We start from the raw sequence: 24,958 nt of genomic DNA on the forward strand, positions 1-24,958 counted from the left end.
GTTTTTGCTATGCTTTTCCTATTCAGAATATAGTACTTCTCTTTACTTATTCAGATCTCGTTTTAAGTCTACCAATGAAAATTTGCATTTTTCTTTGTATGTCTTTTATTTTTTCTTATTAAAATTTATTCCTAGGCATTTTATTACTTTGGAAACTATTGTGAACAGAGTATATTTTCATTTCTATTTTGAAGTGGTAATTAAAGTATAGCTTTGCTTTTTGCACATTTATCTTGATCTAGCCATACTACTAATCACTCTTAGTAGTTTGTAAGTTTTTTTAGGTATACAATATTGTCTGCAAATAATAACCTCCCATATTCATACCTCTTATTTTGTTTCACTGAAACATATACCTTCAAAACATCATGGAGTCATTAGTTCAATAACAATTATTCAATAGTTTATGAATAATGTTGAATAGTTGGTCCAGACAGTTTGAATTGGAGTTCAATCACTTGCAATTGAAAAGGTACTTTCAAATACAGGAGTAATATTCCTGGCAAATGCAGAGTCTCTAAATCCAGATGAAATGCTTATCTCAGCCTATTATTTTATTAGGGAAGTCCTATTTATTTTTATCTATTGATCTGGCTGCTTATAAGGCTCAGTACATTTTATAATATAGTCATATTCTCTTTTTCCCCTTCGAACTAAGGAGAGGTTACAGATGGATTAGGTACTCAGTGAATATATGTTATGGACACTCTGCTTATGTAACTCCTACTACTTAGAGCATGAATCAAGTCTGGCTAGGACAGCATTTTATAAGGGCCTCTGTTCACCTTGCCTTGCCCACTGGGGTCCCCTGGATCCTCACATAGCTGAGGAAGTTTCACCCAGACTGGGTACACACACACACACACACACACACAACACAGATGATAATGTTGGATTTATTTAGCATGACTGAATGCAAGAAAACGAGAATCAAAATATTGGTTGGGCTGTAGAATGCACAGACTTGTATAAAGCACCCCATTTTTACGAGGAAATTTTTTTGGAATAAAAATAATTAAGCACTTACCGTCATACATGTGCTAAAAGTGAATTTAAGTGTTTTTGGAGCAGAGAACATATTATTTTGTTTGTGTAAATTCAAGATGTTATATCAGGCAAACTTTATGTAAAGGGCCAGAAAGTAAATGTTTTAGATTTTTCATGCCCGTAAATACCCCAGCTCTGACACTTAGCAGCGACATCACCTTGGGTAAGAACCACTGTTTCTAAATAGGTTAAATAGGGATAAAATAGTAGCACCACACACAGCTCTTTTCCAGATCAGAAACGGTAATGCATGTAGAGTGCCAGATGTGTGGCAAAGAATCAGTGACAGCTGTAACTGCCATAACCTCGTGGTGCTAGGTATTTCCCAGTATGATTATTTCCAACCTTCACGATATTAACAGTAACGATGAGATCAGGCTCTTTTCAAAACAACATGATCAGATGTCAATATTCTCCTCTTGTTGGGAGCCTCCTATGAATTATTTAACCCTCAGATGGATAGAGTCCCCTTAGGGAGAGTTTAGAAATTAAATATAACAAAAGCCAACATAGGTTGACATTGTTATTAGCCCCGTTTTGCAGATAATGAAACTGAGGCACAGAGAGGTTGAGCGAGTTGCCCATGGTCACAGCTCTGGTAAGTGAGGAAGGCACATGGGCTTATTTGCTCTGCGGCATGTGGGATCTTCCCGGACTAGGGATCGAACGAACCCGTGTTCCCTGCATTGGCAGGCAGATTCTCAAACACTGCGCCACCAGGGAAGCCCAAGGTGAATTTTAAATGTCAGTAAGTATTAACAATTTACTCTCCCTCCAGCAATGTATAAGTATACCCTTTTCTTCAAATTCTTACTCACACTTATCTTCAGACTTTAGGTTTTTGCCAATCCAATAGGTGAAAAATATCTCAAGGTTATCTTAATTTGCATTTCCCTCATTAACTGTTTATCTTTTTTTAAAAAATTAAGTTGTTTGACCAGTGAAGAAGAGAGCTGGAGCTGACCTCCCTCAATGAATATAACTGATGCCACCTCTGATCATATTAGCTCATCGGGTAACCCCACCATATTCTTGACTCAGTGAATTTGTTGGAAGGCTTTTCATTGCTTGCAATTTTATTGGCTCAAATACTGGGAAAATCTCAGGGTATACTGATTAGGTGTGGCTTGCTCCAGCGATCAAACCATGACACCCATTTTTCACCTTTAATTCTTATATCTGCTTCTGATGATATCCTTCTGGGTGTCATGATACCCAAGCACCTGGGGCTCTAGCCGGAGTCCTTTTCCCAGGATTCCTAGTAAAGTTTTTCTGCCTCATTGGGTCTCATTAAGTGACATGTCCATCTCTGCACTAATCACTGTGGCCGAAGGGATGAGATGTGCTAATCGGTTGAGGCCTAGGTCACATGTTCTATCCCAGAGCAGCTCTTGCGGAGCCTCACCTGAAGTCCTGGGGAGGTCGCTGGGATGAGTCACTTCCTAATGACTTTCCACACTGGACAAATTAAAGATGTTTTCAATTTAGATGTCAGGTTTTTCATTGCTAGTTTATCTTACAAATCTATTATCATATAGATTTCTCTGTGTCCTAATCTGAGTTTATTTTAAGAAAATGTGGGTGGGTAGTAAATAGGAATGCCCCCAGGAAAGGATGATCTGTCAACTTTTAAGGCAATCATTTTGGGGCTTCTAAGCATTTTGTATTTGAAGTCTTTGATCTTTGTTCTCTTTTAGATATTTTTTTCCCTATTGTGATATTTGTAGATACTTTTAAATTTAAACTTGAAATTTAACAAATTCCCCAGCAAGTGGAAGGAATACTATTAGCTATGGGTATTTTTCTTTCTCTCTCTCTTTTTTTTTTTAAGGGCAGCCGTCTCCTTTTTAAATTTTTATTATTATTATTATTTTTTGGCTGCACCACGTGGCATGTGGGATCTTATTTCCCTGACCAGGAGTCAAACCCACGCCCCCTGCAGTGGAAGTGCAATCTTAACCACTGGACCTCCAGGGAAGTCCGGTATTTTTCTATTAATGTTTCTTAGAATATATAGGTCTTTCCATGGTAGATTTTGGTCTTTATCAGCTCTGGAAAGTTTTATTCTTTTGCCATTGCATTGTATCTTTTCAATTTATGCTATTTTTAAAACAATTAATGCTATTGAGGTATTATTTACATGTAATAAAATGCACCATTTTAACTGTACATTTCTGAGTTATAATTTTATATACCCATGTAACCGTCACCACAGTCAAGATATGGGACACTTCCATCACTCCAGTAACTGACCTTGTGTTCTATCCCAGTCAACCAACACCTTCTCTAGACCTTAAGCAACCACTGATCCGGTATCTGTCACTGAGATTAGAATAATCTTTTCTAGAGTTTCATCTGAATGGAATTATACAAATATGAATGGAAAAAAGCTGCTATGAATATTTGAGTACATGTGTTTATGTGAATAAATCGTTTTGTATTTCTTGGGTAAATACTTAGAAGCAGGATTGCTGGGTCATATGGTAGGTGTATGTAAACTTTATAAGAAACAGCCAAACTGTTTTTTAAAGTAATTGTACTAGTTTACATTCCTGCCTCTACATTCTTGCTGACACTTGCTATTATCAGTTTTTTATATCTTAACCACTCTTGTGGATGCGTAGTAGAATTTCATTGTGGCTTTAATTTTCATTTCTTTCTTTCTTTCCTTCTTTCCTTCCTTCCTTCTTTTTTTGGTCACGCTGCGCGGCTTGCGGTATTTCAGTTCCCGGACCAGGGATTGAACCTGGGCCACAGCAGTGAAAGCACCGAATCCTAACCACTAGGCCACCAAGGAACTCCCTAATTTGCATTTCTTTATGACTGCCGATGATGAACATCTTTTCATGTGCTTACTGATCACATGCATATCTTTAAAAAAAAAAAGTGTCCCTTCAAATCTTCTGCTCATTTTTATTGGGGTAGTTGTCTTCTTATTTTTGAGCTGTAAGAGTTCTTTATATGTTCTGGATACAAGTCCTTTGTCAGATACATGTTTTGCTGATGTTTTCTCCTGGTGTGTGGTTTATGTTATATTTTTATTTTAATTTTATTTATTTTTATTTTTTGGTTGTTTTGCATCTTCATTGCTGTGCACGGGCTTTCTCTAGTTGTGGCGAGCAGGGGCTACACTTTGTTGCGGTGCGTGGGCTTCTCATTGCGGTGGCTTCTCTTGTTGTGGAGCATAGGCTTTAAGCGCACGGGCTTCAGTAGTTGTGGCTCTTGGGCTCAGTAGTTGTGGCACACAGGCTTAGTTGCTCTGCGGCATGTGGGATCTTCCCGGACCAGGACTTGAACCCGTGTACCCTGCATTGACAGGCGGATCCTTAACCACTGCGCCACCAGGGAAGTCCTATATTATATTTTTAAAACAATGTCTTTCAAAGAGCAAAAGTTTTAAATTTTGGTAAAGTCCGACTAATCAATTTTTTAATAGTTTGTACTTTTTGTGTCCTAAGAAATCTTTGCCTATCCTAAGGTGTGAAGATTTGGTCCTATGTTTTCTTCAAAAAGTTTAAATAGTTTTAGTTTTTCTGTTTAGGTTTATGAGAGTGGCAGTGGGGAATACCACCTCTCAGGGGTCAGGCTCGAGTGATGTCGTTTTCTATTTCTGGCCTTTGTGGGGTGACCTCACCCACACCCCTGGCGTCAGTCACCACCATATCCTGATGGTTCCAAGCCCATCTGTGCAATCCAGGCCCCTCCTCTGCTCCAGATCCGTGAAGCCAACTACCTTGGACATATCCTCCTGGTGTTTCACAGGCACAGGGAACACACGCTGCTCCCTCCCCACAGCCCTGCTTCTCCCCAGGGCCCGCATCTCTGTGAAGGTACCACCATCCCCCCAGGGGTCCAGCTCTCCCCAGGGGCTCCGAGTACAAGAAGTGCAAGTAGAGATCAGATGACACCAACGTCTAAGTAAAGTGCCACTGCGCTGATGTAGAATGGGAGAGAGCCCTTCAATGGGACAAGAACAATCTCACTCCTCTGCAGGTGTGTTCCTGCCCTCACCCCAATACTCACAGACATTTTAATTGGTTTGGGCGAATAGCTCAGGGGCTGAAATATTTCACCCCTAGCTAAGAACCCCTTTCTAGTGCCCAGTCTACGCGCAACTTCCAGACCCAGACCATCCTCCCCTGGGCAGTGCGGGACGCCTCTGCAGCCCTGTCCCTGCCTTCCCTGGACCCATCCTTCATGCGCTGTCCTCTGTGGGCGCCCCCTAGCAGATGCTTCCTGTACTGCCTCTCACATCTGTTCTGTCTCCAGTGCTCCTGCGACTGTGATTCAGGCCCTCACCTCACACAAACAGCCTCTGAATATGACACCTGGGGTCCAGGTTGACCCCTCTGAACTATTCCCTACTTCTTTGCAAAAGGGACTTTTAAAAAACACAAACTTGGGGCTTCCCTGGTGGCGCAGCGGTTAAGAATCCGCCTGCCAATGCAGGGGACACGGGTTCGAGCCCTGGTCTGGGAGGATCCCACATGCCGCGGAGCAACTAGGCCCGTGAGCCACAACTACTGAGCCTGCGCGTCTGGAGCCTGTGCTCCGCAACAAGAGAGGCCGCGGCAGTGAGAGGCCCGCGCACCGTGATGAAGAGTGGCCCCCCGCTCGCCACAGCTGGAGAAAGCCCTCGCACAGAAATGAAGACCCAACACAGCCAAAAATAAATAAATAAATAAACTTATTAAAAAAACAAAACAAAAAACCCCACAAACTTGGCCAGGCCACAACAACTTTAGTTGTTGTCCGAGACTTCGGAATGAAGCTCAAGCCCCCAGCTTGTGGCCCCTAGTTATAGGTTGAATTGTGGCCTCCTCAGGGGCCACAAAAGATATGTTGTAGTCCTAACCCTTAGCACCTCAGAATATGAGCTTATTTGGACACAGTGTGTTTACAGAGGTAGTCACGTTAAATGAGGTCATTTGGGTTGACCCTAATCCAATATGACCAGTGTCCTTATGAAAAGAGATTTAGCCACAGAGACAGACATGCACAGAAAGAAGATAATGTAAAGACACCCAGGGGGAAGATGGCAAGGGTGATGCACCTATAAGCCAAGGAAGACCAAGGTTGTAGGCAAACACCAGAAGCTGGAAGAGGCAAGGAAAGATTCTCCTTCAGAGCCTTCAGAGGGAGCATGGCCTTGCTGCCACCTTGATTTGGACCGTGCCCTCAGAATGTGAGACAATCAATTTCTGTTGTCCTAAGTCACCCAGTTTTGGGCACTTTGTTACAGCAGCCCTAGAGGTGAATACAGCCCTCTCCGTTTTCAGCCTCCTGCTTCCTGCTCTTGTATGTTTCATGAGTTTCCCAAGGTGTACAGTTCTCTTGCTGTTAGGAATGCTTCCTGCCATGTCCATGCCTCTGTGCAGGTGGGGCCCATCAAAGCACCAATTATGACTTGCCCTCTTGTAAAAAGCCATAAAAATTTGTGTTGGCAAAGGCAGCCTCACGCGTGCAGTGTTTTGGCCCTCACTTGGCGGCATAAGAATGGGCCTTGGCTTAGAACTCTTCCTTACCAAGAGCCTATGCCGGGCTTATCACCTTGTGTGGGAGTATCTTTCCCTGTTTCAGTTTCAATGACTGCTCTTTTGTCTTTGTTTGAAGTGCGTGCATCTTATGGCACTTGGCCAACCCTACTGTTACATCTGTCCTCCTCGGAGAGGGGATGGGGTCTTTCCACCGTGGCACAGGGGGGAGGCATGTAGGCAAATTGCCCTGCATCAGGTATCAGGGGAGACAGACTGGCCGTGGAAGACTGATGCCCACTGCTGGAGGTGACCTTGCTCTGTGTCTTCTCTACATAAGTAAAGTGTTGTCCCATCTGGTGCGTGACTGCACTTTGTTCTTCTTGGCGACTCAGATACCGACATGCAGTGGGCAGAGGTGTTTGTACTTCTATTCCTGGTGGCTGGCATAGTGACGATCTTTGCTATTCTCCATGTACTTGGTGTCCTGCTCTGGGATTGGGGACCAGTGCTCTGTAATCTGCTTGACAGATTTGATAGGATATAAGCTGGGAGTAGAGGTCAGAAACTGAGCCTTGGGGAAAACCTGCAGTTATGTGGCTGGGACAGAAAAAGAGAGCATAGATGTTGCTGTTGCAGGGGAAATAAGAGAACCAGCATCCTGGACGCACAGCCTCCAAGGATGATGCAGGGTTGCCAAGGAAACACACCACAGCTTGGTGGCGATATTAGGGGCTTGTCAACTCCACTGCCCCAGGGTGATGCCGGCTCCCTGGGGCTGATGGGCTGACTGAGATGCTGGTTACTTTCTGGCCACATGGGCACAAATGGCTTGTGGATAGTCTCCCTGTTGAGAGGTAGGAGCTGGTGCATCGGGCGAGGGCAGAGTAGGAGAGGTGAGTGCTAAGAAGAGCGGGGAAACTCTCCTTTGGCTCTTGGCCACCCTGGGGCTCCCATGCCATCTGCTGTCTCCTTCATCCCTTTCAACCTCCACTGCTTTGGCTTGCTCTCCAGTGCCTTCAGACAGCCTTTCAAAAAGAAATATTTCCCGGGAATTCCCTGGCGGTCCAATGGTTAGGACCCGGAGGTCCCACTGCTGGGGCAGGGTTTGATCCCCAGTCAACCCCACAAGCCATGTGGCAGGGGCAAAAAAAAAAATTTCCCAAGAGATTATAATCATTATGTGTGGGAGCATTGGACTGATAGGAGCTACTCCTACCGGAAGCCAGAAATGCTTCTAGGTGAATTTAAAAATATATATATTTTTGGTCATATTACAATTCCCAGGGAGATTTTGCTTGGCCTACCATTACATCTATAGCTTAATTGGGGGCAAAATCAAGAGTGTTGTAATGTTACATCTTCCCACGCAGGATGTTGTATGCCTCTTCATTTATTTTATTCTAGTCTAGATTGATATCTCTAACTGGAGCAGAGAAAACACCACCACCCTTTCCAATCCCCTAAGTGCACTGTGTATCCTTACTTGGCTTACAGCATCTGTATTAGGTTGAGTGGCAAACACACGGCAGCTGATCACAGTGAGGAAAGCCAGAATGTTGCCCTGGATACTCGCTGACAGGTGTCCATTGCAGTTAGAGCCAGACCAGTAACAGGGGCTACTGAGTTCTTAGCAGAGCGAAGGGGATACAACTCTGCTAACTTGCTGCTTCTGCCACCAGATAGGGTGTCGCTAGATTCACTGGTGGCTGGAAACCCAAACAGCAGCTTCTCTTGCTAACAACACTGACAGCAGCTGCAGCAGCAAAAACAAGCTTGAAGTCCCACCCTCCCGGCGGCCCTGCTCCCTTCCCTAGCATATCCTTATACCCTGAAAGTAGCACATGAGCAGCCTTGATCCTACACTCTCAAGAAATTCTGCATGGCAGTTTGTGGAAATGAATGGGGGACAGAAACGATAGGATTTAACCTGGGAGTAGAGGTCAGAAACTGAGCCTTGGGGAAAACATGCAGTTATGTGGCTGGGACAGAAAGGAGATCCAGAAAAAGAGAGCATAGATGTTGCTGTTGGAGGGGAAATAAGAGAAGCAGGACCCTGGACTCACAGCCTCCAAGGATGGTTAAAGCAAACGCTCCCTGCACAGTGGCAGCTGGCATGACACAGGAGGCGTCTTGGCATGCACGTGTTTGCTCAGTGGTGGATCCCTACTGGGGGTAACTTTCTCCGAAAGGGAAGCCTCAGCCTGGCCGGTCCTGCAGCCTGGGACAGGATGTCGCTATGGCAGAAGCCATGGATGCAGAAGAGCGTGCTCAGTGAGAGAGAGAGAGCTGGGCAGCCCAAGGAGCCCTCCCGCACCATCCCCAGGGCAGATGGGACACGGAGATGTCAGTATCTTGCTGAGCACGTGCGGGCATCAGTCTCTGTAGCAGGGCCGGACTCATGGGCCCCACCTCAGAAGGTCCCACAAATTATGGAGCCCCTCTGTCCTGGAGGAATCTGTCCTTATCAGGACTTAGGACTGTAAATGACCTTGGAGCAGAATCTGAACATAAACTATAAGATGTAACAAAGGCCCAGATTAATGTACACCCCAGTCCCTAAACAGAGTAGCAGAAGACTGGAGCCTCCGGCATCAGAAGAGGAATTCAGAGAGCCTGCTCCGAGGCCGGGGGACGACGCTCTCTGACTCCACTCTGTCATTGCTAAGGGTTGCCTTGTCCACTGATGCCTTAGATAACGGCAACTCCTATTCCACGAGGCGGATACAGAATTCTCAACCAACCTTTCTGCTGTCCTTCCTCCGGAATCCCTCCAGATATTTCCATAGCTGACAGCCACTTCAGTAGACTCTGCCCTGAACATGGCAAGAGGTGTCCCCATGTGGAACGGGAACAAAACGGACAGCCAGCATCCCCTCCCCGCTGAGAGAAAGCTGTCTTGGCAATGTTATATATTTCCCTGGATGTGCTCTGTGTTCACCCATGATTGGGGGAAAGAGTTGAAAGAGTTATCAAATAAGGTCACATCCAGCAGAGAGGTTCTGGCTGGGACTAGGGCGCAGGTGACTCCTCAGAGCTCAGTCACAGCCCCATAGAACATGGTTAACAGAGAAATAGGAGGTGATCAAAGGGAATGCGCAGGCACAGCCTTGCTTTGGGCATTGGATGAAAAACAAGAGAGTGAACTTGAATGCTCCCCAGAGGGAACAGCAGAGTCAGATGAGTTTTTCCAAGATAAGGGGGAGTGGTCTTTCCCTGGGTGAAAGCAGAGGTGATGAAACACAGGGATAGACTTATTCTGTAATGATTAATGTAAGGAGGGAGCACTGCCTTCCAATTACATGCCATTTTGCTTAAGTGGCCTGATGATAAGATAAAGAGAACAAACGCAGGCGGCACAGCCTGAACGGAAAGTCAGCTGCTTTTGGCTTCTGCAGAGATGTCCCTGGGACTGCAGCTTCCCTGGCAGGTGCTCCCTGGCCTCTTGCTCTGCCTGTGGGTCGGGCGATGGGCCGAGGCTGGGAAGGTGCTGGTGGTCCCCATGGAGGGCAGCCACTGGCTCAGCATGAGGGAGGCCGTGCGGGAGCTCCATGCCAGAGGCCACCAAGCAGTGGTCCTTTCTCCTGAGGTGAATATGCACATCAAGGCAGAGGACTCTTTCACCATGAAAACCTATGCCATTCCATACACCCAGGATGAATTTGATTACATCATGACAGGCAAGATTCATCTGCTTTTTGAAAGAACACATTTTCTAACACTGTTTTTGGAAATTATGGCCTCTTTGAAAAATGTGTCTTTGGTCTTTCAAAGGTCTTGTGAGGAACTATTGTATAACAAGGACCTGATCAGGCACCTGAATGCCAGTTCCTTTGATGTGGTTTTAACGGACCCCGTTTACCCCTGCGGAGCGGTGCTGGCTAAGTACCTGTCGATTCCGGCTGTGTTTTTTTTGCGTTCCATTCCATGTGACTTAGATATTGAGGGCACAGCGTGCCCAAACCCTTTTTCGTATGTTCCTAGGTTATTAACAATGAATTCAGACCACATGACATTCTTCCAAAGGGTCAAGAACATGCTCTACCCTTTGACCCTCAAGTACATTTGCCAAGTTTCTTTCCCTCCTTATGCACGTATGGCCTCTGAACTTCTTCACAGAGAGGTGTCGCTGGTGGATATTTTTGGCTCTGCATCCATTTGGCTGTTCAGAGGAGACTTTGTGATGGACTACCCCCGGCCAATCATGCCCAACATGGTCTTCATTGGGGGTATCAACTGTGTCAACAGGAAACCATTATCTCGGGTCTGTATTGGTGCTTTTATTCAATCAATGTTCCAAGCGGAACACATTTTTTTAAAAAAACAACTTACTTCCAGGTGCTTATTTATCTACTGATCTTTTTAAAGATTTCCACCTCTCATTCTCCTTCTAACAGTCTTTGGTGAGATAGATAAATTGTTAAAGTGCCTCCAGTAGTGCAGTAAAGGTTTGCTATGGTCTTTGAGAGGAATGAGAGGAAGGGGTGAGGGTCCATAATAGGATTGACAAGCAATGGTGTGATTCAACCGTGATTGCCCTTTAGTAAAGGCACGTTCGTAACAGTTGTGCAATTTTCTCCAGCTGAGTAGGAGCAGAGAACTTGAGCTGTGAATCCATCCATCAGGGGATTTTGCTTGAGGGTGTTCAAGTAGGATGAAAGAACTGGCAAATTACATTTGTTTAAAAAAATTTTTTTTAACCCTTCTTTTTTTTTTTTTTTTTAACAAGCCTGGCTTTGTTTCTTTTTTGCTGTTGTTGTTGTCGTTTTTTTAAAAAAATTAATTAATTAATTAGTTTATTTTTGGCTGCATTGGGTCTTTGTTGCTGCGCACGGGCTTTCTCTAGTTGTGGCGAGGTGGGGCTACTCTTTGTTGCAGTGAGCAGCCTTCTCATTGCGGTGGCTTCTCTTCTTGTGGAGCACAGGCTCTAGGTGCGTGGGTTTCAGTAGTTGTGGCACGCGGGCTCAGTAGTTGTGGCTCGCGGGCTCTAGAGCGCAGGCTCAGTAGTTGTGGCACACGGGCTTAGTTGCTCCGTGGCATGTGGGATCTTCCCAGACCAGGGCTCGAACCCGTGTCCCCTGCACTGGCAGGCGGATTCTTAACCACTGCGCCACCAGGGAAGTCCCAAATTACATTTGTTGACCTGATAGTTCTTAGTGGTTTTGTCTTGGAAGGGACGGAGGTGTGGTCACAGGAGACCTAAACACCAAAAAGAAGCAGAAGTTTCAGAGAGGTCGAAAAATTAAGTGGAAGTGAGACAATGCCAGAGAGAGAAGTTGGGGTCTCTGTGATCAGAGAAAGAAATAATTGAGTCCAACTTTTCAGAGATGGAGCTGTGCTGATGAGAAGTCTTCTGACCAGGAGTTGGTGTCTGGAGTAAAATGTGGGGATGTACCAGAGTTTAATGGCATGTCAGGTAGGTCTTCTACTTGGGACACTGAGGGCATCAAAGGATAGCGGCAGGGGCTAGAGAGGAGGTAAAACTGAGCCTATAAACTCAGTGAAGGTGGGGAGAGCGATGCTGAGAAATGAGTCTCAAAGAGGAAGGGTTTCTTAGGAGGGGCTGACCACATCACCAAACCTACCCCGGCCCAAGCCACCCCACCCCAAGTTTCCATGACAGGAACTACTACTTTCCTCATCCTTTCAGAGTCTTCTTAGGTTAACCCTGAATATTTGGGCTTAATTGAAATAGGACTCTTGGAGGCCAGATTTGTTTCTTAATCCACTGAGTTAGCCATCTTTTTTGCCCTTTTATGTAATAGTCACTGAATTTATATTAACTTCCATGACTTTAGATCTCTTATAGTTTTTGTATTCTTACTTTTGTATCTCTTTTTATTAATGTAGTATATGTTATTGCACAGGACTCTAACTTCATTTTTCTTTTTTGCTCGCACCATAATGGATCTATTCTACTAGTTTTTTCTTCCTATATGCAATGCATTTGATCAATGATAAAATATGTATGTATCTATTAGATTTGTAAAAAGGGAAAGTAGGGAGGCATTTAAAAAACAATTGCCGCTCTTTCCTTTTTACTTTTTCTGTGTGAATATATTCTGTAGAGTAGACTGCATTGGTTCAAATCCTCATTTTATAGCTGAATGACCTTGGGTGGGTGACCTAACCATTCTGATCTTAACACTGTCACAGAGAGCACACAAATATTATCTATTATCATTATTTAAAAGGTGCCAAGCAAGACAAGGTATGTCATCTGGAGGCATGTCATTTGGAGGCATGTAGATATGTTTGTGCCAATTTATTTGGTACATGAAAGATCATTTACACTGAAATTCTCAAGTTTTATACATCGTAAGCACAGCATTATCTTTTTTGTTCCACTAGCTTTTTTTTTACTTTGAGATTTTTGTCATCCTTATTTATTTGGTTTGGTTTACCCTTAGATGTGACTCCTTTAAATGTTTATGGAAATTCTTCTCAAAATATGAAAGATTAAAGTCTAAAGTTTTAATATTTTTGTTCCTTCTCCTTCTTAAAGTTTATGATGGGTTGAATTATATTATTGGTCTTCTCAAAGAAATAACTTTTGGATTTGCTTATTCTTTTTACTGTTTTTGTTTTCTATTTCATTAATTGCAGCTTATTGTTTTTATTAATGCTATCATCCTTGTATCCCTTGATTTATGTTATAGCTGTTTTTCTAATTTCCTTAGGTAAGCATTAAGTTCCTTTATGTTTTCTTAATAATGAAGAATTGAAGGTCATACATAAAACATTTTCTTGAATCCTTAGATTTTGGTATAAATTGCTCTCATTTTCTTTTTCTTAAATTTACATGATTGATTTCCTCTTTGAGTCAGTGGCTATCTATATTTTTTAACAAGGTTGTTTCTTAATTCCCATATAGTTAAGATTTATTGTGGCCATCTTTCTCTTATTTTTCTCTAATGATTTTGAATTATAATCAGAGAATGTTTCTTATGGGGTCTCTGCTTTAAAAAATTTCTTAATAGGTTTTCTTTATGGTCTAGTACAGAATATCCAACAGAAATATAATGCAAGCCACATATGTAATTGAAAGCTTTTTAGTAGACATATTAAAAAAAGCAAAATGAGGGTTAAAATTAATTTTAATACTATATTTTATTGAATCAAATATATCAAAAACATGATCCATTAAACATATACTCAATATAAAAAATTTTTCAGGTGCTCATTTGCCATTGTTTCTTCCAGTTTTATTGAGATATAATTGACGTGCAGCACTGTATAAGCTTAAGGTGGACAGCATAGTGATTGACTTACCTAGATCATGAGATGCTTACCACAATAAGTTTAGTGATCACCCATCATCACATATAGATACAAAATTAAAGGAACAGAAACTTTTTTTTTCCTTGGGCTGAGACCTCTTAGAATTTACTCTCAGCGACTTTCATAGATAACATAGAGCAGTGCTAATTATCTTTACCATGTTGTACATTACATCCCTAGCACATATTTCTCTTACAACTGGAAGTTTGTACCCTTTGACCGCCTTCATCCAATTCCCCCTCCCCCCATTCCGCACTTCTGGTGGCCACAAATCGAATTTCTATTTCTATAAGCTTGTTTGTTTGTTTTTGAAGTATAATTGACCTACAGCACTATGTTAGCTCCTATCACACTACATAGTGATTCAGTACTTCCATACACTTCAAAATAATCACTACAGTAAATCAGGCTATGATATTCACCATAGAAAGATATTACATAACCATTGACGGTATTTCTCACACTCGAATTTCTTACCTGTGACATATATTTTGCAACTGAAGTTTGTATCTTAATCCCTCCCACCCATTTCTCTTCTTCCCCTACTCCCCTCCACTCTATCAACCACCTGTTTGTTCTCTGTATCTATGAGTCTGTTTCTGTTTTGTTATAGTTGTTCATTTTGTTCATTTGCTTTGCCTTTTATTTTCCACATGTAAGTGAAATCATACAGTATTTGTCTTTCTCTATCTGACTTATTTCACTGAGCATAGTAGCCCCAGGTCCACCCATGTTGTCGCAAAAACAAGATTCCATTCTTTTTTATGGCTGAGTAATATGCAATAGCCAATATTCTTGTCTATTGTAAATAATGCCGCAGTGAACACAGGGATGCATATATATTTTCTAATTGGTGTTTTCCTTTCTTTGGATAAGTGCCCAGAAGTAGAATTGCTGGATCGTATGGGGTTTCTATTTTTAATTTTTTGAGGACCCTTCATGTTGTTTTCTATAGTGGCTTCCCCAGTTTACATTTCCATCAACAATGTACGAGGATTCCCTTTTCTCTACATCCTCACCAACACTTGTTACTTTGTTGTCTTTTTGATAATAGCCATTCCGACAGGTGTGCAGTGGTAATCTTATTGTGGTTTTGATTTGCATTTCCTTGATGATTAATGATGTTGAGCATCTTTTCATGTGCCTATTGGCCATCTGTATGTCTTCTCTGCAAAAATGTCTATTTGAGTCCTCTGCCAATTTTTTTTTTTTTTTTTTTTTAATTTTTATGACTGTGTTGGGTCTTCGTTTCTGTGCGAGGGCTTCCTCTAGTTGTGCCAAGTGGGGGGCCACTCTTCATCGCGGTGCGCGGGCCTCTCACTATCACGGCCTCTCTTGTTGCGGAGCACAGGCTCCAGACGCGCAGGCTCAGTAGTTGTGGCTCACGGGCCCAGTTGCTCCGCGGCATGTGGGATCTTCCCAGACCAGGGCTCGAACCCGTGTCCCCCGCATCAGCAGGCAGATTCTCAACCACTGCGTCACCAGGGAAGCCCCTCTGCCGATTTTTAATCATGTTATTTGTTGTCGTTGTTGTTGTTGACTTGTATGTTTTCTTTCCGTATTTTGGATATTAACCCCTTATCAGACACATCATTTGCAAGTATCTTCTCCCATTCAGTAAGTGGCCTTTTCCTTTTGTTACTAATTTCCTTTGCTGTTCAAAAGATTTTCGTTTGAACTTGGGCGGGGTCTGCGCCGCGGCCGCAGGCGGACGGCGCAGGTCGAGTCCCTCCTGTCCGCGCTCCCCGGCCCCGAGGCGGTCGATGGGACCGAGCGCCGCGGAGCAGGCGGCGGCGCCCGTCGCGGGGCTGGGGCAGCGCAAGAGCCCGCCGGGAGGCTCGGGCACGGCGGGCCGCAGGACCTGAGCCCTACAGCTCGGGGAGCAAGCTGGTGGCGGGCGATGGGGATGGAGCGGGGCTGCCGCCGCCGCCGCCTCCTCGGCCCCGCAGCGAAGCGCCGGGCAGCTCGGGAACATGGCCCTGGAGCAGCTCTGCTGCGTCCCGCGTGGTTAATAACAATAATTGTAGTGGAAGGGATTGCTGTGGCCCAAAAGACCCAAGATGGACAAAATTTTGGAATCAAGCACATTCCTGCAACCCAGCGTGGCCTTTGGGTTCGAACCAGTAATGGAGGTCATTTTGCTGTACCAAATTATCCTGACTCATATCCACCAAACAAGGAATGTATCTACATTTTGGAAGCTGCTCCAAGTCAAAAAACACAGCTGACCTTTGAGGAACATTATTATATTAGAACCATCATTTGAATGTCGGTTTGATCACTTGGAAGTTTGGTTTCTCTCCACATGTAGATCGTTACTGTGGTGTGAAAAGCCCTCCATCAATTAGATCAACAGGGAGATTCATGTGGATTAAGTTCAGTTCTGATGAAGAACTTGAAGGACTGGGATTTCTAGCAAAATATTCGTTTATTCCAGATCCAGACTTTACTTACCTAGGAGATTGCCATTTTGAGCCGTCAGGAGCCGACGGAATAGTACGTTCGAGTCAGGTAGAACAAGGGAAGAAAACAAAACGCGGCCTAGCAGTTGATTGCATGTGGACGATTAAAGCTACTCCAAAAGAGGCTTCCCTGGTGGCGCAGTGGTTAAGAATCTGCCTGCCAATGCAGGGGACACGGGTTCGAGCCCTGGTCTGGGAAGATCCCACATGCCACGGAGCAACTAAGCCGGTGAGCCACAACTACTGAGCCTGCGCGTCTGGAGCCTGTGCTCCGCAACAAGAGAGGCCGCGACAGTGAGAGGCCCGCGCACCGCGGTGAAGAGTGGTCCCCGCTCGCCGCAACTAGAGAAAGCCCTTGCACAGAAACGAAGACCCAAGACAGCCAAAAATAAATAAATTAACTAATTAATTAAAAAAAAAAAAAAAAGCTACTCCAAAAGATAAGATTTATTTGAGGTTCCTAGATTATCAAATGGAGGGCTCAAATGAATGCAAGAGAAATTTTGTTGCAGTCTACGATGGGAGCAGTTCTATTGAAAATCTGAAGGCCAGGTTTTGCAGCACTGTGGCCCACGAGGTAACGCGTAAAACAGGAGTTGGGGTGATACGGCTGTGGGCTGATGAAGGTAGGCGGCTTAGCACGTTCAGAACGCTTTTTACTTCCTTTGTGGAGCCTCCCTGCACAGACAGCACTTTCTTTTGCCATAGCAACGTGTGCATCAATAATTCTTTAGTCTGTAATGGGGTTCAAAACTGTGCCTACCCTTGGGATGAAAATCATCGTAAAGAAAAGAAAAAAGCAGGACTGTTTGAACAAATCACTAAAACTCACGGAACAATCGATGGCATTGCGTCAGGGATTGTCTTGGTCCTTCTCATTATTTCTATTTTAGTACAAGTGAAACAGCCTCGAAAAAAGGTCATGGCTTGCAAAACTGCTTTTAATAAAACTAGATTTCAAGAAGAGTTTGATCCTCCTCATTATGAACTGTTTTCACCGAGAGACAAGGTGATGTCTGCAGACCTGTCGGAGGAACTGGACAGCTACAGGAGACGCGGCGCTCCTCCACTGCGTCGCGGTGCATCCGCGACCATCACTGGGGATCGCAAGCACCCAGCATCAAACAAAGCAGGACCAACCTGAGTTCCATGGAACTTCCCTTCCGAAATGGTTTTGCACAAACGCAGCCAATGAAAACATTTAATAGCACCTTCAAAAAGAGAAGCTACACTTTCAAGCAGGCACATGAGTGCCCTGAACAGGCTCTAGAAGACAGAGTAACGGAAGAGATTCCCTGTGAAATTTGTCAGAGGGAGGGAAGATTCTGCACAAGTATCCATAGCCATCGATTTTTTTTTAACATCTTTATTGGAGTATAATTGCTTTACAGTGGTGTGTTAGTTTCTGCTTTATAACAAAGTGAATCAGTTATACATATACGTATATCCCCATATCTCCTCCCTCTTGCGTCTCCCTCCCTCCCACCCTAGCCATCGATTTTTAATCTTCTACTGAAGGTGACATTAATTATTAAGTATGTACGTATGTAGCCTACGGACCACCCATACTGTCTTCAGCAGCCAGCCCTTTTCTCCGGTCAGAACTAGGAAGACCTTCATTTCCCATTAACCTAATGTAATGGTGAAGTTTCTATTATCTCAGGCAGTCTATATATGTTAAGCCAACCAAGGAACTTACTCCATTCAGTAAAAAACAAAAAATAAGCCTCTATTGCTCAGTGTCCTACAAACAAAGCACCAGTTACATAGTAGCATTTGGAGAGAGGAGGGGTCGTGGTGCGCCAGGCTCAGCTGCCTGCGGGTCTTAGCAGCAGGAAGACTGCTCTTGATTGATACAGCTCTGTCAATATTTTGATCCCACAGTAAGTTTAAAAGTAAGATTTTTCTTCACATTCCTTTTATTTTTTTCTTTTCACTAAATTTAATTTGTTTTATAAGCCAGTAATTTTACCCTTTCAGTTTCTTATGTAAATGGTTCATGTATCACACGTATTTCAATATAGGCATTTGTTCTAGAATTTGTCAAAATATAACTAGTTACTGCGGTAAGTGCCAATTAAGACGCAGAGTTGTGTTCTGTCCATCTGCTTCTTCTTGACTAGTTTCTATACTGCTGCCTTTTAATCACTGGATCCTTAGTCTTTATTTTCTGTGATATGATTTAGCACCTTTAAGTCATATTTTGTCTTAGTTATATTATACTAAAAAGTTTCATAATCCTGGGACGTATGCACCATTGCCAGTCATACCTAAAAACTTGAAAAAGATTAAAAATTTTTAGAAATGCTTTGAAATTTCCCAAGTTTTATCACATTCAGTGATAGCCCATCCATTCCTGTGAGCAAAAAGTCATTTAATTCATTTCGGGGGAGGCCTATCATTATATTTATTTCCAGTGTTTCTCATTACTAGATCTGTGTTTTTTATTATTTTTATAAAAAGATTATTTCACTCCCTTTGTGTTGGTTTATCTTATAGGATATGGTAACCAAGGTTGTATGAGAGTTAAAGGAAAATGCCTAAGAAACTGTATAAGCCTTTAGATTGCTTCTTCTTTGGGACAATACATTTTTCTAGTTCTTACCAAGAATAACAATTTCCACTTTTTTTAAAACTGCACTTTTGACCTTATTTTTTTTATGGTATATAAACAATAATTTATAAACATGATATAAAAGCTCACTGCATTTTCTTAGACTTTTGATATTATTTGATACTGTACAAACTTTATTAAATCAAGATTAAAGAGCTACATGACAGATTTCTTTCAGTGTTCACATTAGCAGCTTTGTATACAAATATGCTGTGATGGAACTGTACACTATAATTTACTGTAAAGACCTTGGTAATGTGTACATAAGCATATGTTTCCTCTTGTTATTGCATTTAGTTTATGATAAATTTTTCACTGTGTGATATTTATTGTTCTAAATCACTACACAAATCTGATATTAAAATATACATTATTACATTAAAAAAAAGATTTTAGTTTGATATAGTCCCATTTGTTTATTTTGCTTTTGTTTCCCTTGCTTTAGGAGACATATCCAAAAAAAATTACTAATATTGAAGTTAAAGAGCATACTGCCTGTGTTTTCTTCTAGAAGTTTTATGGTTTCAGGTCTTACATTTAAGTCTTTAATCTATTTTGAATTTATTTTTGTGCATGGTGTGAGAGAGTAATCCAGTTTGATCTTTTGTATGTAGTTGTGTTTTCCCAATGCCATTTATTGAAGAGGCTGTCTTCCCCTCATTGTATATTCTTACCGCCTTTGTCATAGATTAATTGCCCATGTAAGTGTGGGTTTATTTCTGCTCTATATTCTGTTGCATTGATCTATGTGTCTGTTTTTGTGCCAGTACCATCCTGTTTTTGTGTGTGTGTGATTCTCAACATTTTTATTTAAAATAATAGCAGTGGGGGGCTTCCCTGGTAGTGCAGTGGTTAAGAATCCACCTGCCAATGCAGGGGACATGGGTTCAAGCCCTGGTCCAGGAAGATCCCACATGCTGTGGAGCAACTAAGCCCGTGCACCACAACTACTGAGCCTGCACTCTAGAGCCCGTGAGCCACAACTACTGAGCCCTCGTGCTACAACTACTGAAGCCCACGCACCTAGAGCCAGTGCTCTGCAACAAGAGAAGCCACCACAATGAGAAGCCTGCACACTACAATGAAGAGTAACCCCTGCTCGCCGCAACTAGAGAAAGCCCGTGCACAGCAACAAAGACCCAATGCAGTCAAAAATAAATAAATAAAATAAATATTAAAAAATAAATAAATAAATAACATGCTTTTTTAAAAAAATAAAATAAAATGAAATAGCAGTGGGGAATACGACCATATTTTCATATTTTCAAATGAACACTTTAAATAATCCCCAGTTTTTATTACTTACGTGTCCAGATTCTTACCAGTTGTGTTTGGCTTCTTTATCTTTCTTTTCTAGCCCTCACTGGGATCATAATTTTTCTTTCTGTCAAGGGAAGTTCATTTGTGATGGTTTCTGGGCTATCAGGTTTGGCATGTACAGTTGCAAACACAGTTGGAGTGGCACTCACAGCTAACATACACTAACATTAACAGCAAGAAGAAGTTTTTTACATGGTGTTTCCTCTATGTGTATCATCCTACAAATTGCCTTCAATCATAGACTGAAGTACCATACTATTTTGATCACTGTAGCTTTGCAGTATAGTGTGAAACCAGGGAGCATGACGCCTCCAGTTCTGCTCTTTTTAAAAATTGAAGTATAGTTAATTTACAATGTTGTGTTAATTTCTGTTGTACAGCAAAGTTATTCAGATATATATTCTTTTTCAGATTCTTTTCCATTATAGATTATTACAAGGTATTGAATACAGTTCCCTGTTTTATGCAGTAAGAACTTGCTATGTATCTATTTTATATATAGTGATGTGTATCTGTTAATCCCAAGCTCCTAATTTAACCCTCCTCTCTCCTTCCCCTTTGGTAACCATAAGTTTCTTTTCTGTGTCTGTGAGTCTGTTTCTGTTTTGTAAATAAGTTCATTTGTATCATTTTTTTAGATTCCACATATAAGTGATATCACATGATTATTGTCTTTCTCTGTCTGACTTAACTTCACTTAGTATGATAATCTCTAGGTCCATCCTTGTTGCTGCTCCAGTTCTGTCCTTCTCTCTCAAGATTTTTTTTTTTTTTTTTTTGGTTATTCAGGGTCTTTTCTGTTTCCATACAAATTTTAGAATTATTTGTTCTCATTCTGTGAAAAATGCTGTTGGTGTTTTAATAGGTATTGTGTTGAATCTGTAGTTTGCCTTGGGTTGTATGGTCATTTTAACAATATTAATTCTTCCAATCCATGAGCACAGTGTATCTTTCTATCTGTGTCATTTTCAATTTCTTTCATCAGTGTCTTACAGTTTTCCTAGTATAGATGTTTTACCTCCTTAGTTAGATTTATTCCTAGGTATTTCATTCTTTTTGATGTGGTTGAAAATAGAATTGTATCATTAATTTCTTTTTTTGGATAGTTCATTGTCACTGTATAGAAATGCAACAGATTTCTGTATAATAGTTTTGTGTCCCACAACTTTACCCAGTTCACTGATGAGTTCTAGTAGTTTTTGATCGTGCCTTTAGGATTTTCTATGTATAGTGAGTGTCATGTCATCTGTAAAGAGTGACAGTTTTACTTATTTCTTTCCAATTTGGATTCCTTTTATTTCTTTTTCTTGTCTGATTGCCATGGCCAGGACTTATAACATTATGTTTATTAAAAGTGGCAAGAGTCTTGTTCCTGATCTTAGAGGAAATGCTTTCAGCTTTTCACCACTGAGTATGGTGTTAGCTGTGGGCTTGTCATATATGGCCTTTATTAGTCTGAGGTATTTTATCACTATACCCACTTTGTGGAGTTGTTTTTTTTTTTTTTTAATAAATGGATGTTGAATTTTGTCAAAAGATTTTCCCACATCTATTGAGATGATCATATGACTTTTAATCTTCAGTTTGTTAATGTGGTGTATCACATTGACTGATTTGCGGCTATTGAACAATCCATGCATCCCTGGATAAATCCCACTTGATTGTGGTGTATGATCTTTTTAATGTACCACTGAGTTCGGTTTGCTAATATTTTGTTGAGATTTTTGCATCTATGTTCATCAGTGACATTGGTCTGTAATTTGTGTGTGTGTGTGTGTGTGTGTGTGTGATATCTTTTTCTAGTTTTGGTATGAGGGTGATGCTGGCCTCATAGCATGAGTTCAGAAGCATTCCTTCCTCTCCTATTTTTTGGAATAGTTTGAAAAGGATAGGTGTTAACTCTTCTCTAAATGTTTGGTAGAATTCACCTGTGAAGCCATCTGGTCCTGGACTTCAGTTTCTTGGGAGTCTTTTTATTACTGATTCAATTTCATTATTGGTAATTGGTCTGTTCATATTTTCTATTTCTTCCTGGTTCAGTCTTGGGAGATTATACATTTCTAGGAATCTGTCCATGTCTTCCAGGTTGTCCATTTTATTGGCATATAATTGTTCACAATAATCTCTTATGATCCTTTATATATTTTGTGGTGTTTGTCGTGACTTCCTCTTTCTCATTTCTGATTTTATTTATTTGGGCCCTCTCTCTTTTTTCTTGATGAGTCTGGCTGAAGGTTTATCAGTTTTGTTTATCTTTTCAAAGAATCAGTTCTTAGTTTCATTGATCTTTTAAATTTCTGCTCTGATCTTTATTTTTTTTATACTAACTTTGGGGTTACTTTTAGTTACTTTAGGTGTAAGGTTAGGTTGTTTATTTGAGATTTTTCTTATTTCCTGAGGTACACTTGTATTGCTCTAAACTTCCCTCTTAGAACTACTTTTGCTGTTTCCCATAGATTTTGGATTGTTATGTTTTCGTTTTCATTTGTCTCCAGGTAGTTTTTTATTTCCTCTTTGATTTCTTCAATGACCCATTGGTTGTTTAGTAGCACATTGTTTAGCCTTCATGTGTTTGTGTTTTTTGCAATTTTTTCCTTGTAGTTGATTTCTGGTTTCATAGCATCATGGTTGAAAAAGGTGCTTGATATGATTTCAGTCTTCTTAAATTTACTGAGACTTCTTTTGTGGCCTAATGTGTGATCTACCCTGTAGAATGTTCCATGTGCACTTGAAAAGAGTGTGTATTCTGTTGCTTTTGGATGGACTGTTCTATCTATATCTATTAAGTCTACCTGGCCTAATGTGTTGTTTAAGGCCAGTGTTTCCTTATTGATTTTGTCTGAATGATGCATCTATTGATGTATGTGGGGTTTTAAAGTACCCTAATATTGTTGTTTACTGTCAACTTTTTTTATGTCTGTTAATATTTGCTTTTTGTATTTAGGTTCTCCTATGTTGCGGCCATATATATCTATGTGTATATCTAATGCTGGCCCACTGGTAGGTGGAGCCAGATCCTGGAGTCTCTGGCTGCAGGGCCTGAGGGTCCTGGAGCTGGTATCAGCCTGCTGGAGGGTGGGGTGAGGCCCAGGGGGTCCCTGGGCTAGTGCTGATGCACTGGTAGGCGAGTCCATGTCCTGGGCCCTCTGGTGGACAGGGCCAGATCCTGGGCCTTCTGGCGGATGGGGCCATGTCCCAGGTGGCTGTGAGCTCAGGGGGTCCTAAGGAAGCTGGCCTACTAGTGGATGGGCCTGTGTATCCACTCAACTAGCTACTTGGCCTGAGGCATCCTAGTACTGGTGTTGACAGGCTGGTGGGTGGGGCTGGGTCCCAATGCTAATAAGCTAGAGGGAAGATTCCAAAATGTCACTTGCCAGCACAGTGTTACTGTGGTAGAACGGAGCTCCCCAGTAGAGCTGCTGCCAGTGTGTATATCCCCAGGATGATCTCCTGTTGCCTCCTGCCTCTCTGGGAGGCTCTCCAAGATCAGAAGGCAGGTCTGAACCAGGCTCTTCCCAGATTACTGCTTCTGCCCTGGGTCCTAGTCTGTGTGAGATTTTGTGTGCACCCTTTGAGAGTAGAGTCTCTATATCCTACAGCCCCCTGGCTCTCTGGAAAGTAAGCCCCACTGGCCTTCAAAGCCCAATGTTCTGGAAGCTCTTCTTCCTGGTTCAGGACCCCCAGGCTGGGAAGCCCAATGTAGGCTCATATCCTTCAGTCCTTAGGGAGAACCTCTGCAATTGTAATTATCCCGCATTTGTGGGTCGTCCGCCCAAGGGTATGGGTCTTGACTCTACCTTGTCTCCACCTCTCCTACACATCTTCTTGTGGTTCCTTCTTTATATATTTAGTTGTAGAAGATCTTTTCTGCTAGTCTTCAGGTCTTTCTCTTCAATATTTGCTCTGTAAATTGTAATATTGCTGTGCCTGTGGCAGGAAGTGAGCTCAAGTTCTTCCCAATCTGACATCTTGCCCACTTGCCTCAATATAAAGTTACTAATGAGATAATTCACATGTTTAAATTTCATACTAAGTCTTCAAAATCTGGTATGTATTTCACACTTACAGCACATATCAATTTGGGCTATACACATTTCAAGTGCTCAATAGTCATGTGTAGCTAGTGGCTACTATATCAGACAGCATATGATCAACGTTTGTAAATGTTCCATAGATAAAACTAAAAATGTATATTTTCAATTTTTTATTAAAAAAAAAATCTTGCTGTGCCCAAATCTGAAATTATTTTCCCATTTAACTGAATTTTGGTGAATTTACATCTGGAATTTTAATAGTTTTTACTTTAAACATATAGCTGCTAGATTGGTGCACATAGGTTTATGACTGCTGTGTTTTCTTCATAAAGTTTGCTTCTTAAAAATGTTTAAGTGTGGTCAAACACCCCTAATATAAGATTTACCATCTTAACCATTTTTTAGGGTATAGTTTAGTAGTGTTAACTATACTCACATTGTTGTGCAAAGTAGTGCTTACACTCACATTGTTGTGCAACAAAACACCAGAGCTCTTCATCTTGAAAAACTGAAACTCTACGTCCCTTAAACAGCATCTCCCCATTTGCCCAACTCCCTAGTCCCTGGCAGTCACCATTTTACTCAATGTCTCTAAGAATCTGACTACTCTAGGTACCTCGTATAAGTTCATTCATGTTGTCGTATATGTCAGAATTTCCTTCCTTTTTACGTCTGAATAATATTCCATTGTATATACAGACCACATTTTGTGTACCTATTCAACTG

General features: G+C 41.9%; 1 pseudogene; it reads left to right on the forward strand.

Annotated features, from left to right (window-relative positions):
• Nucleotides 1-15,775: 15,775 nt before the first annotated feature.
• LOC132368840 (neuropilin and tolloid-like protein 2) lies at nt 15,776-23,469 on the forward strand (annotated as a pseudogene).
• The last annotated feature ends 1,489 nt before the right edge of the window (nt 23,470-24,958 follow it).

The sequence above is a fragment of the Balaenoptera ricei genome, chromosome 7, assembly GCF_028023285.1.
Source record: "Balaenoptera ricei isolate mBalRic1 chromosome 7, mBalRic1.hap2, whole genome shotgun sequence".
In the NCBI taxonomy this organism is placed as follows: Eukaryota; Metazoa; Chordata; class Mammalia; order Artiodactyla; family Balaenopteridae; genus Balaenoptera; species Balaenoptera ricei.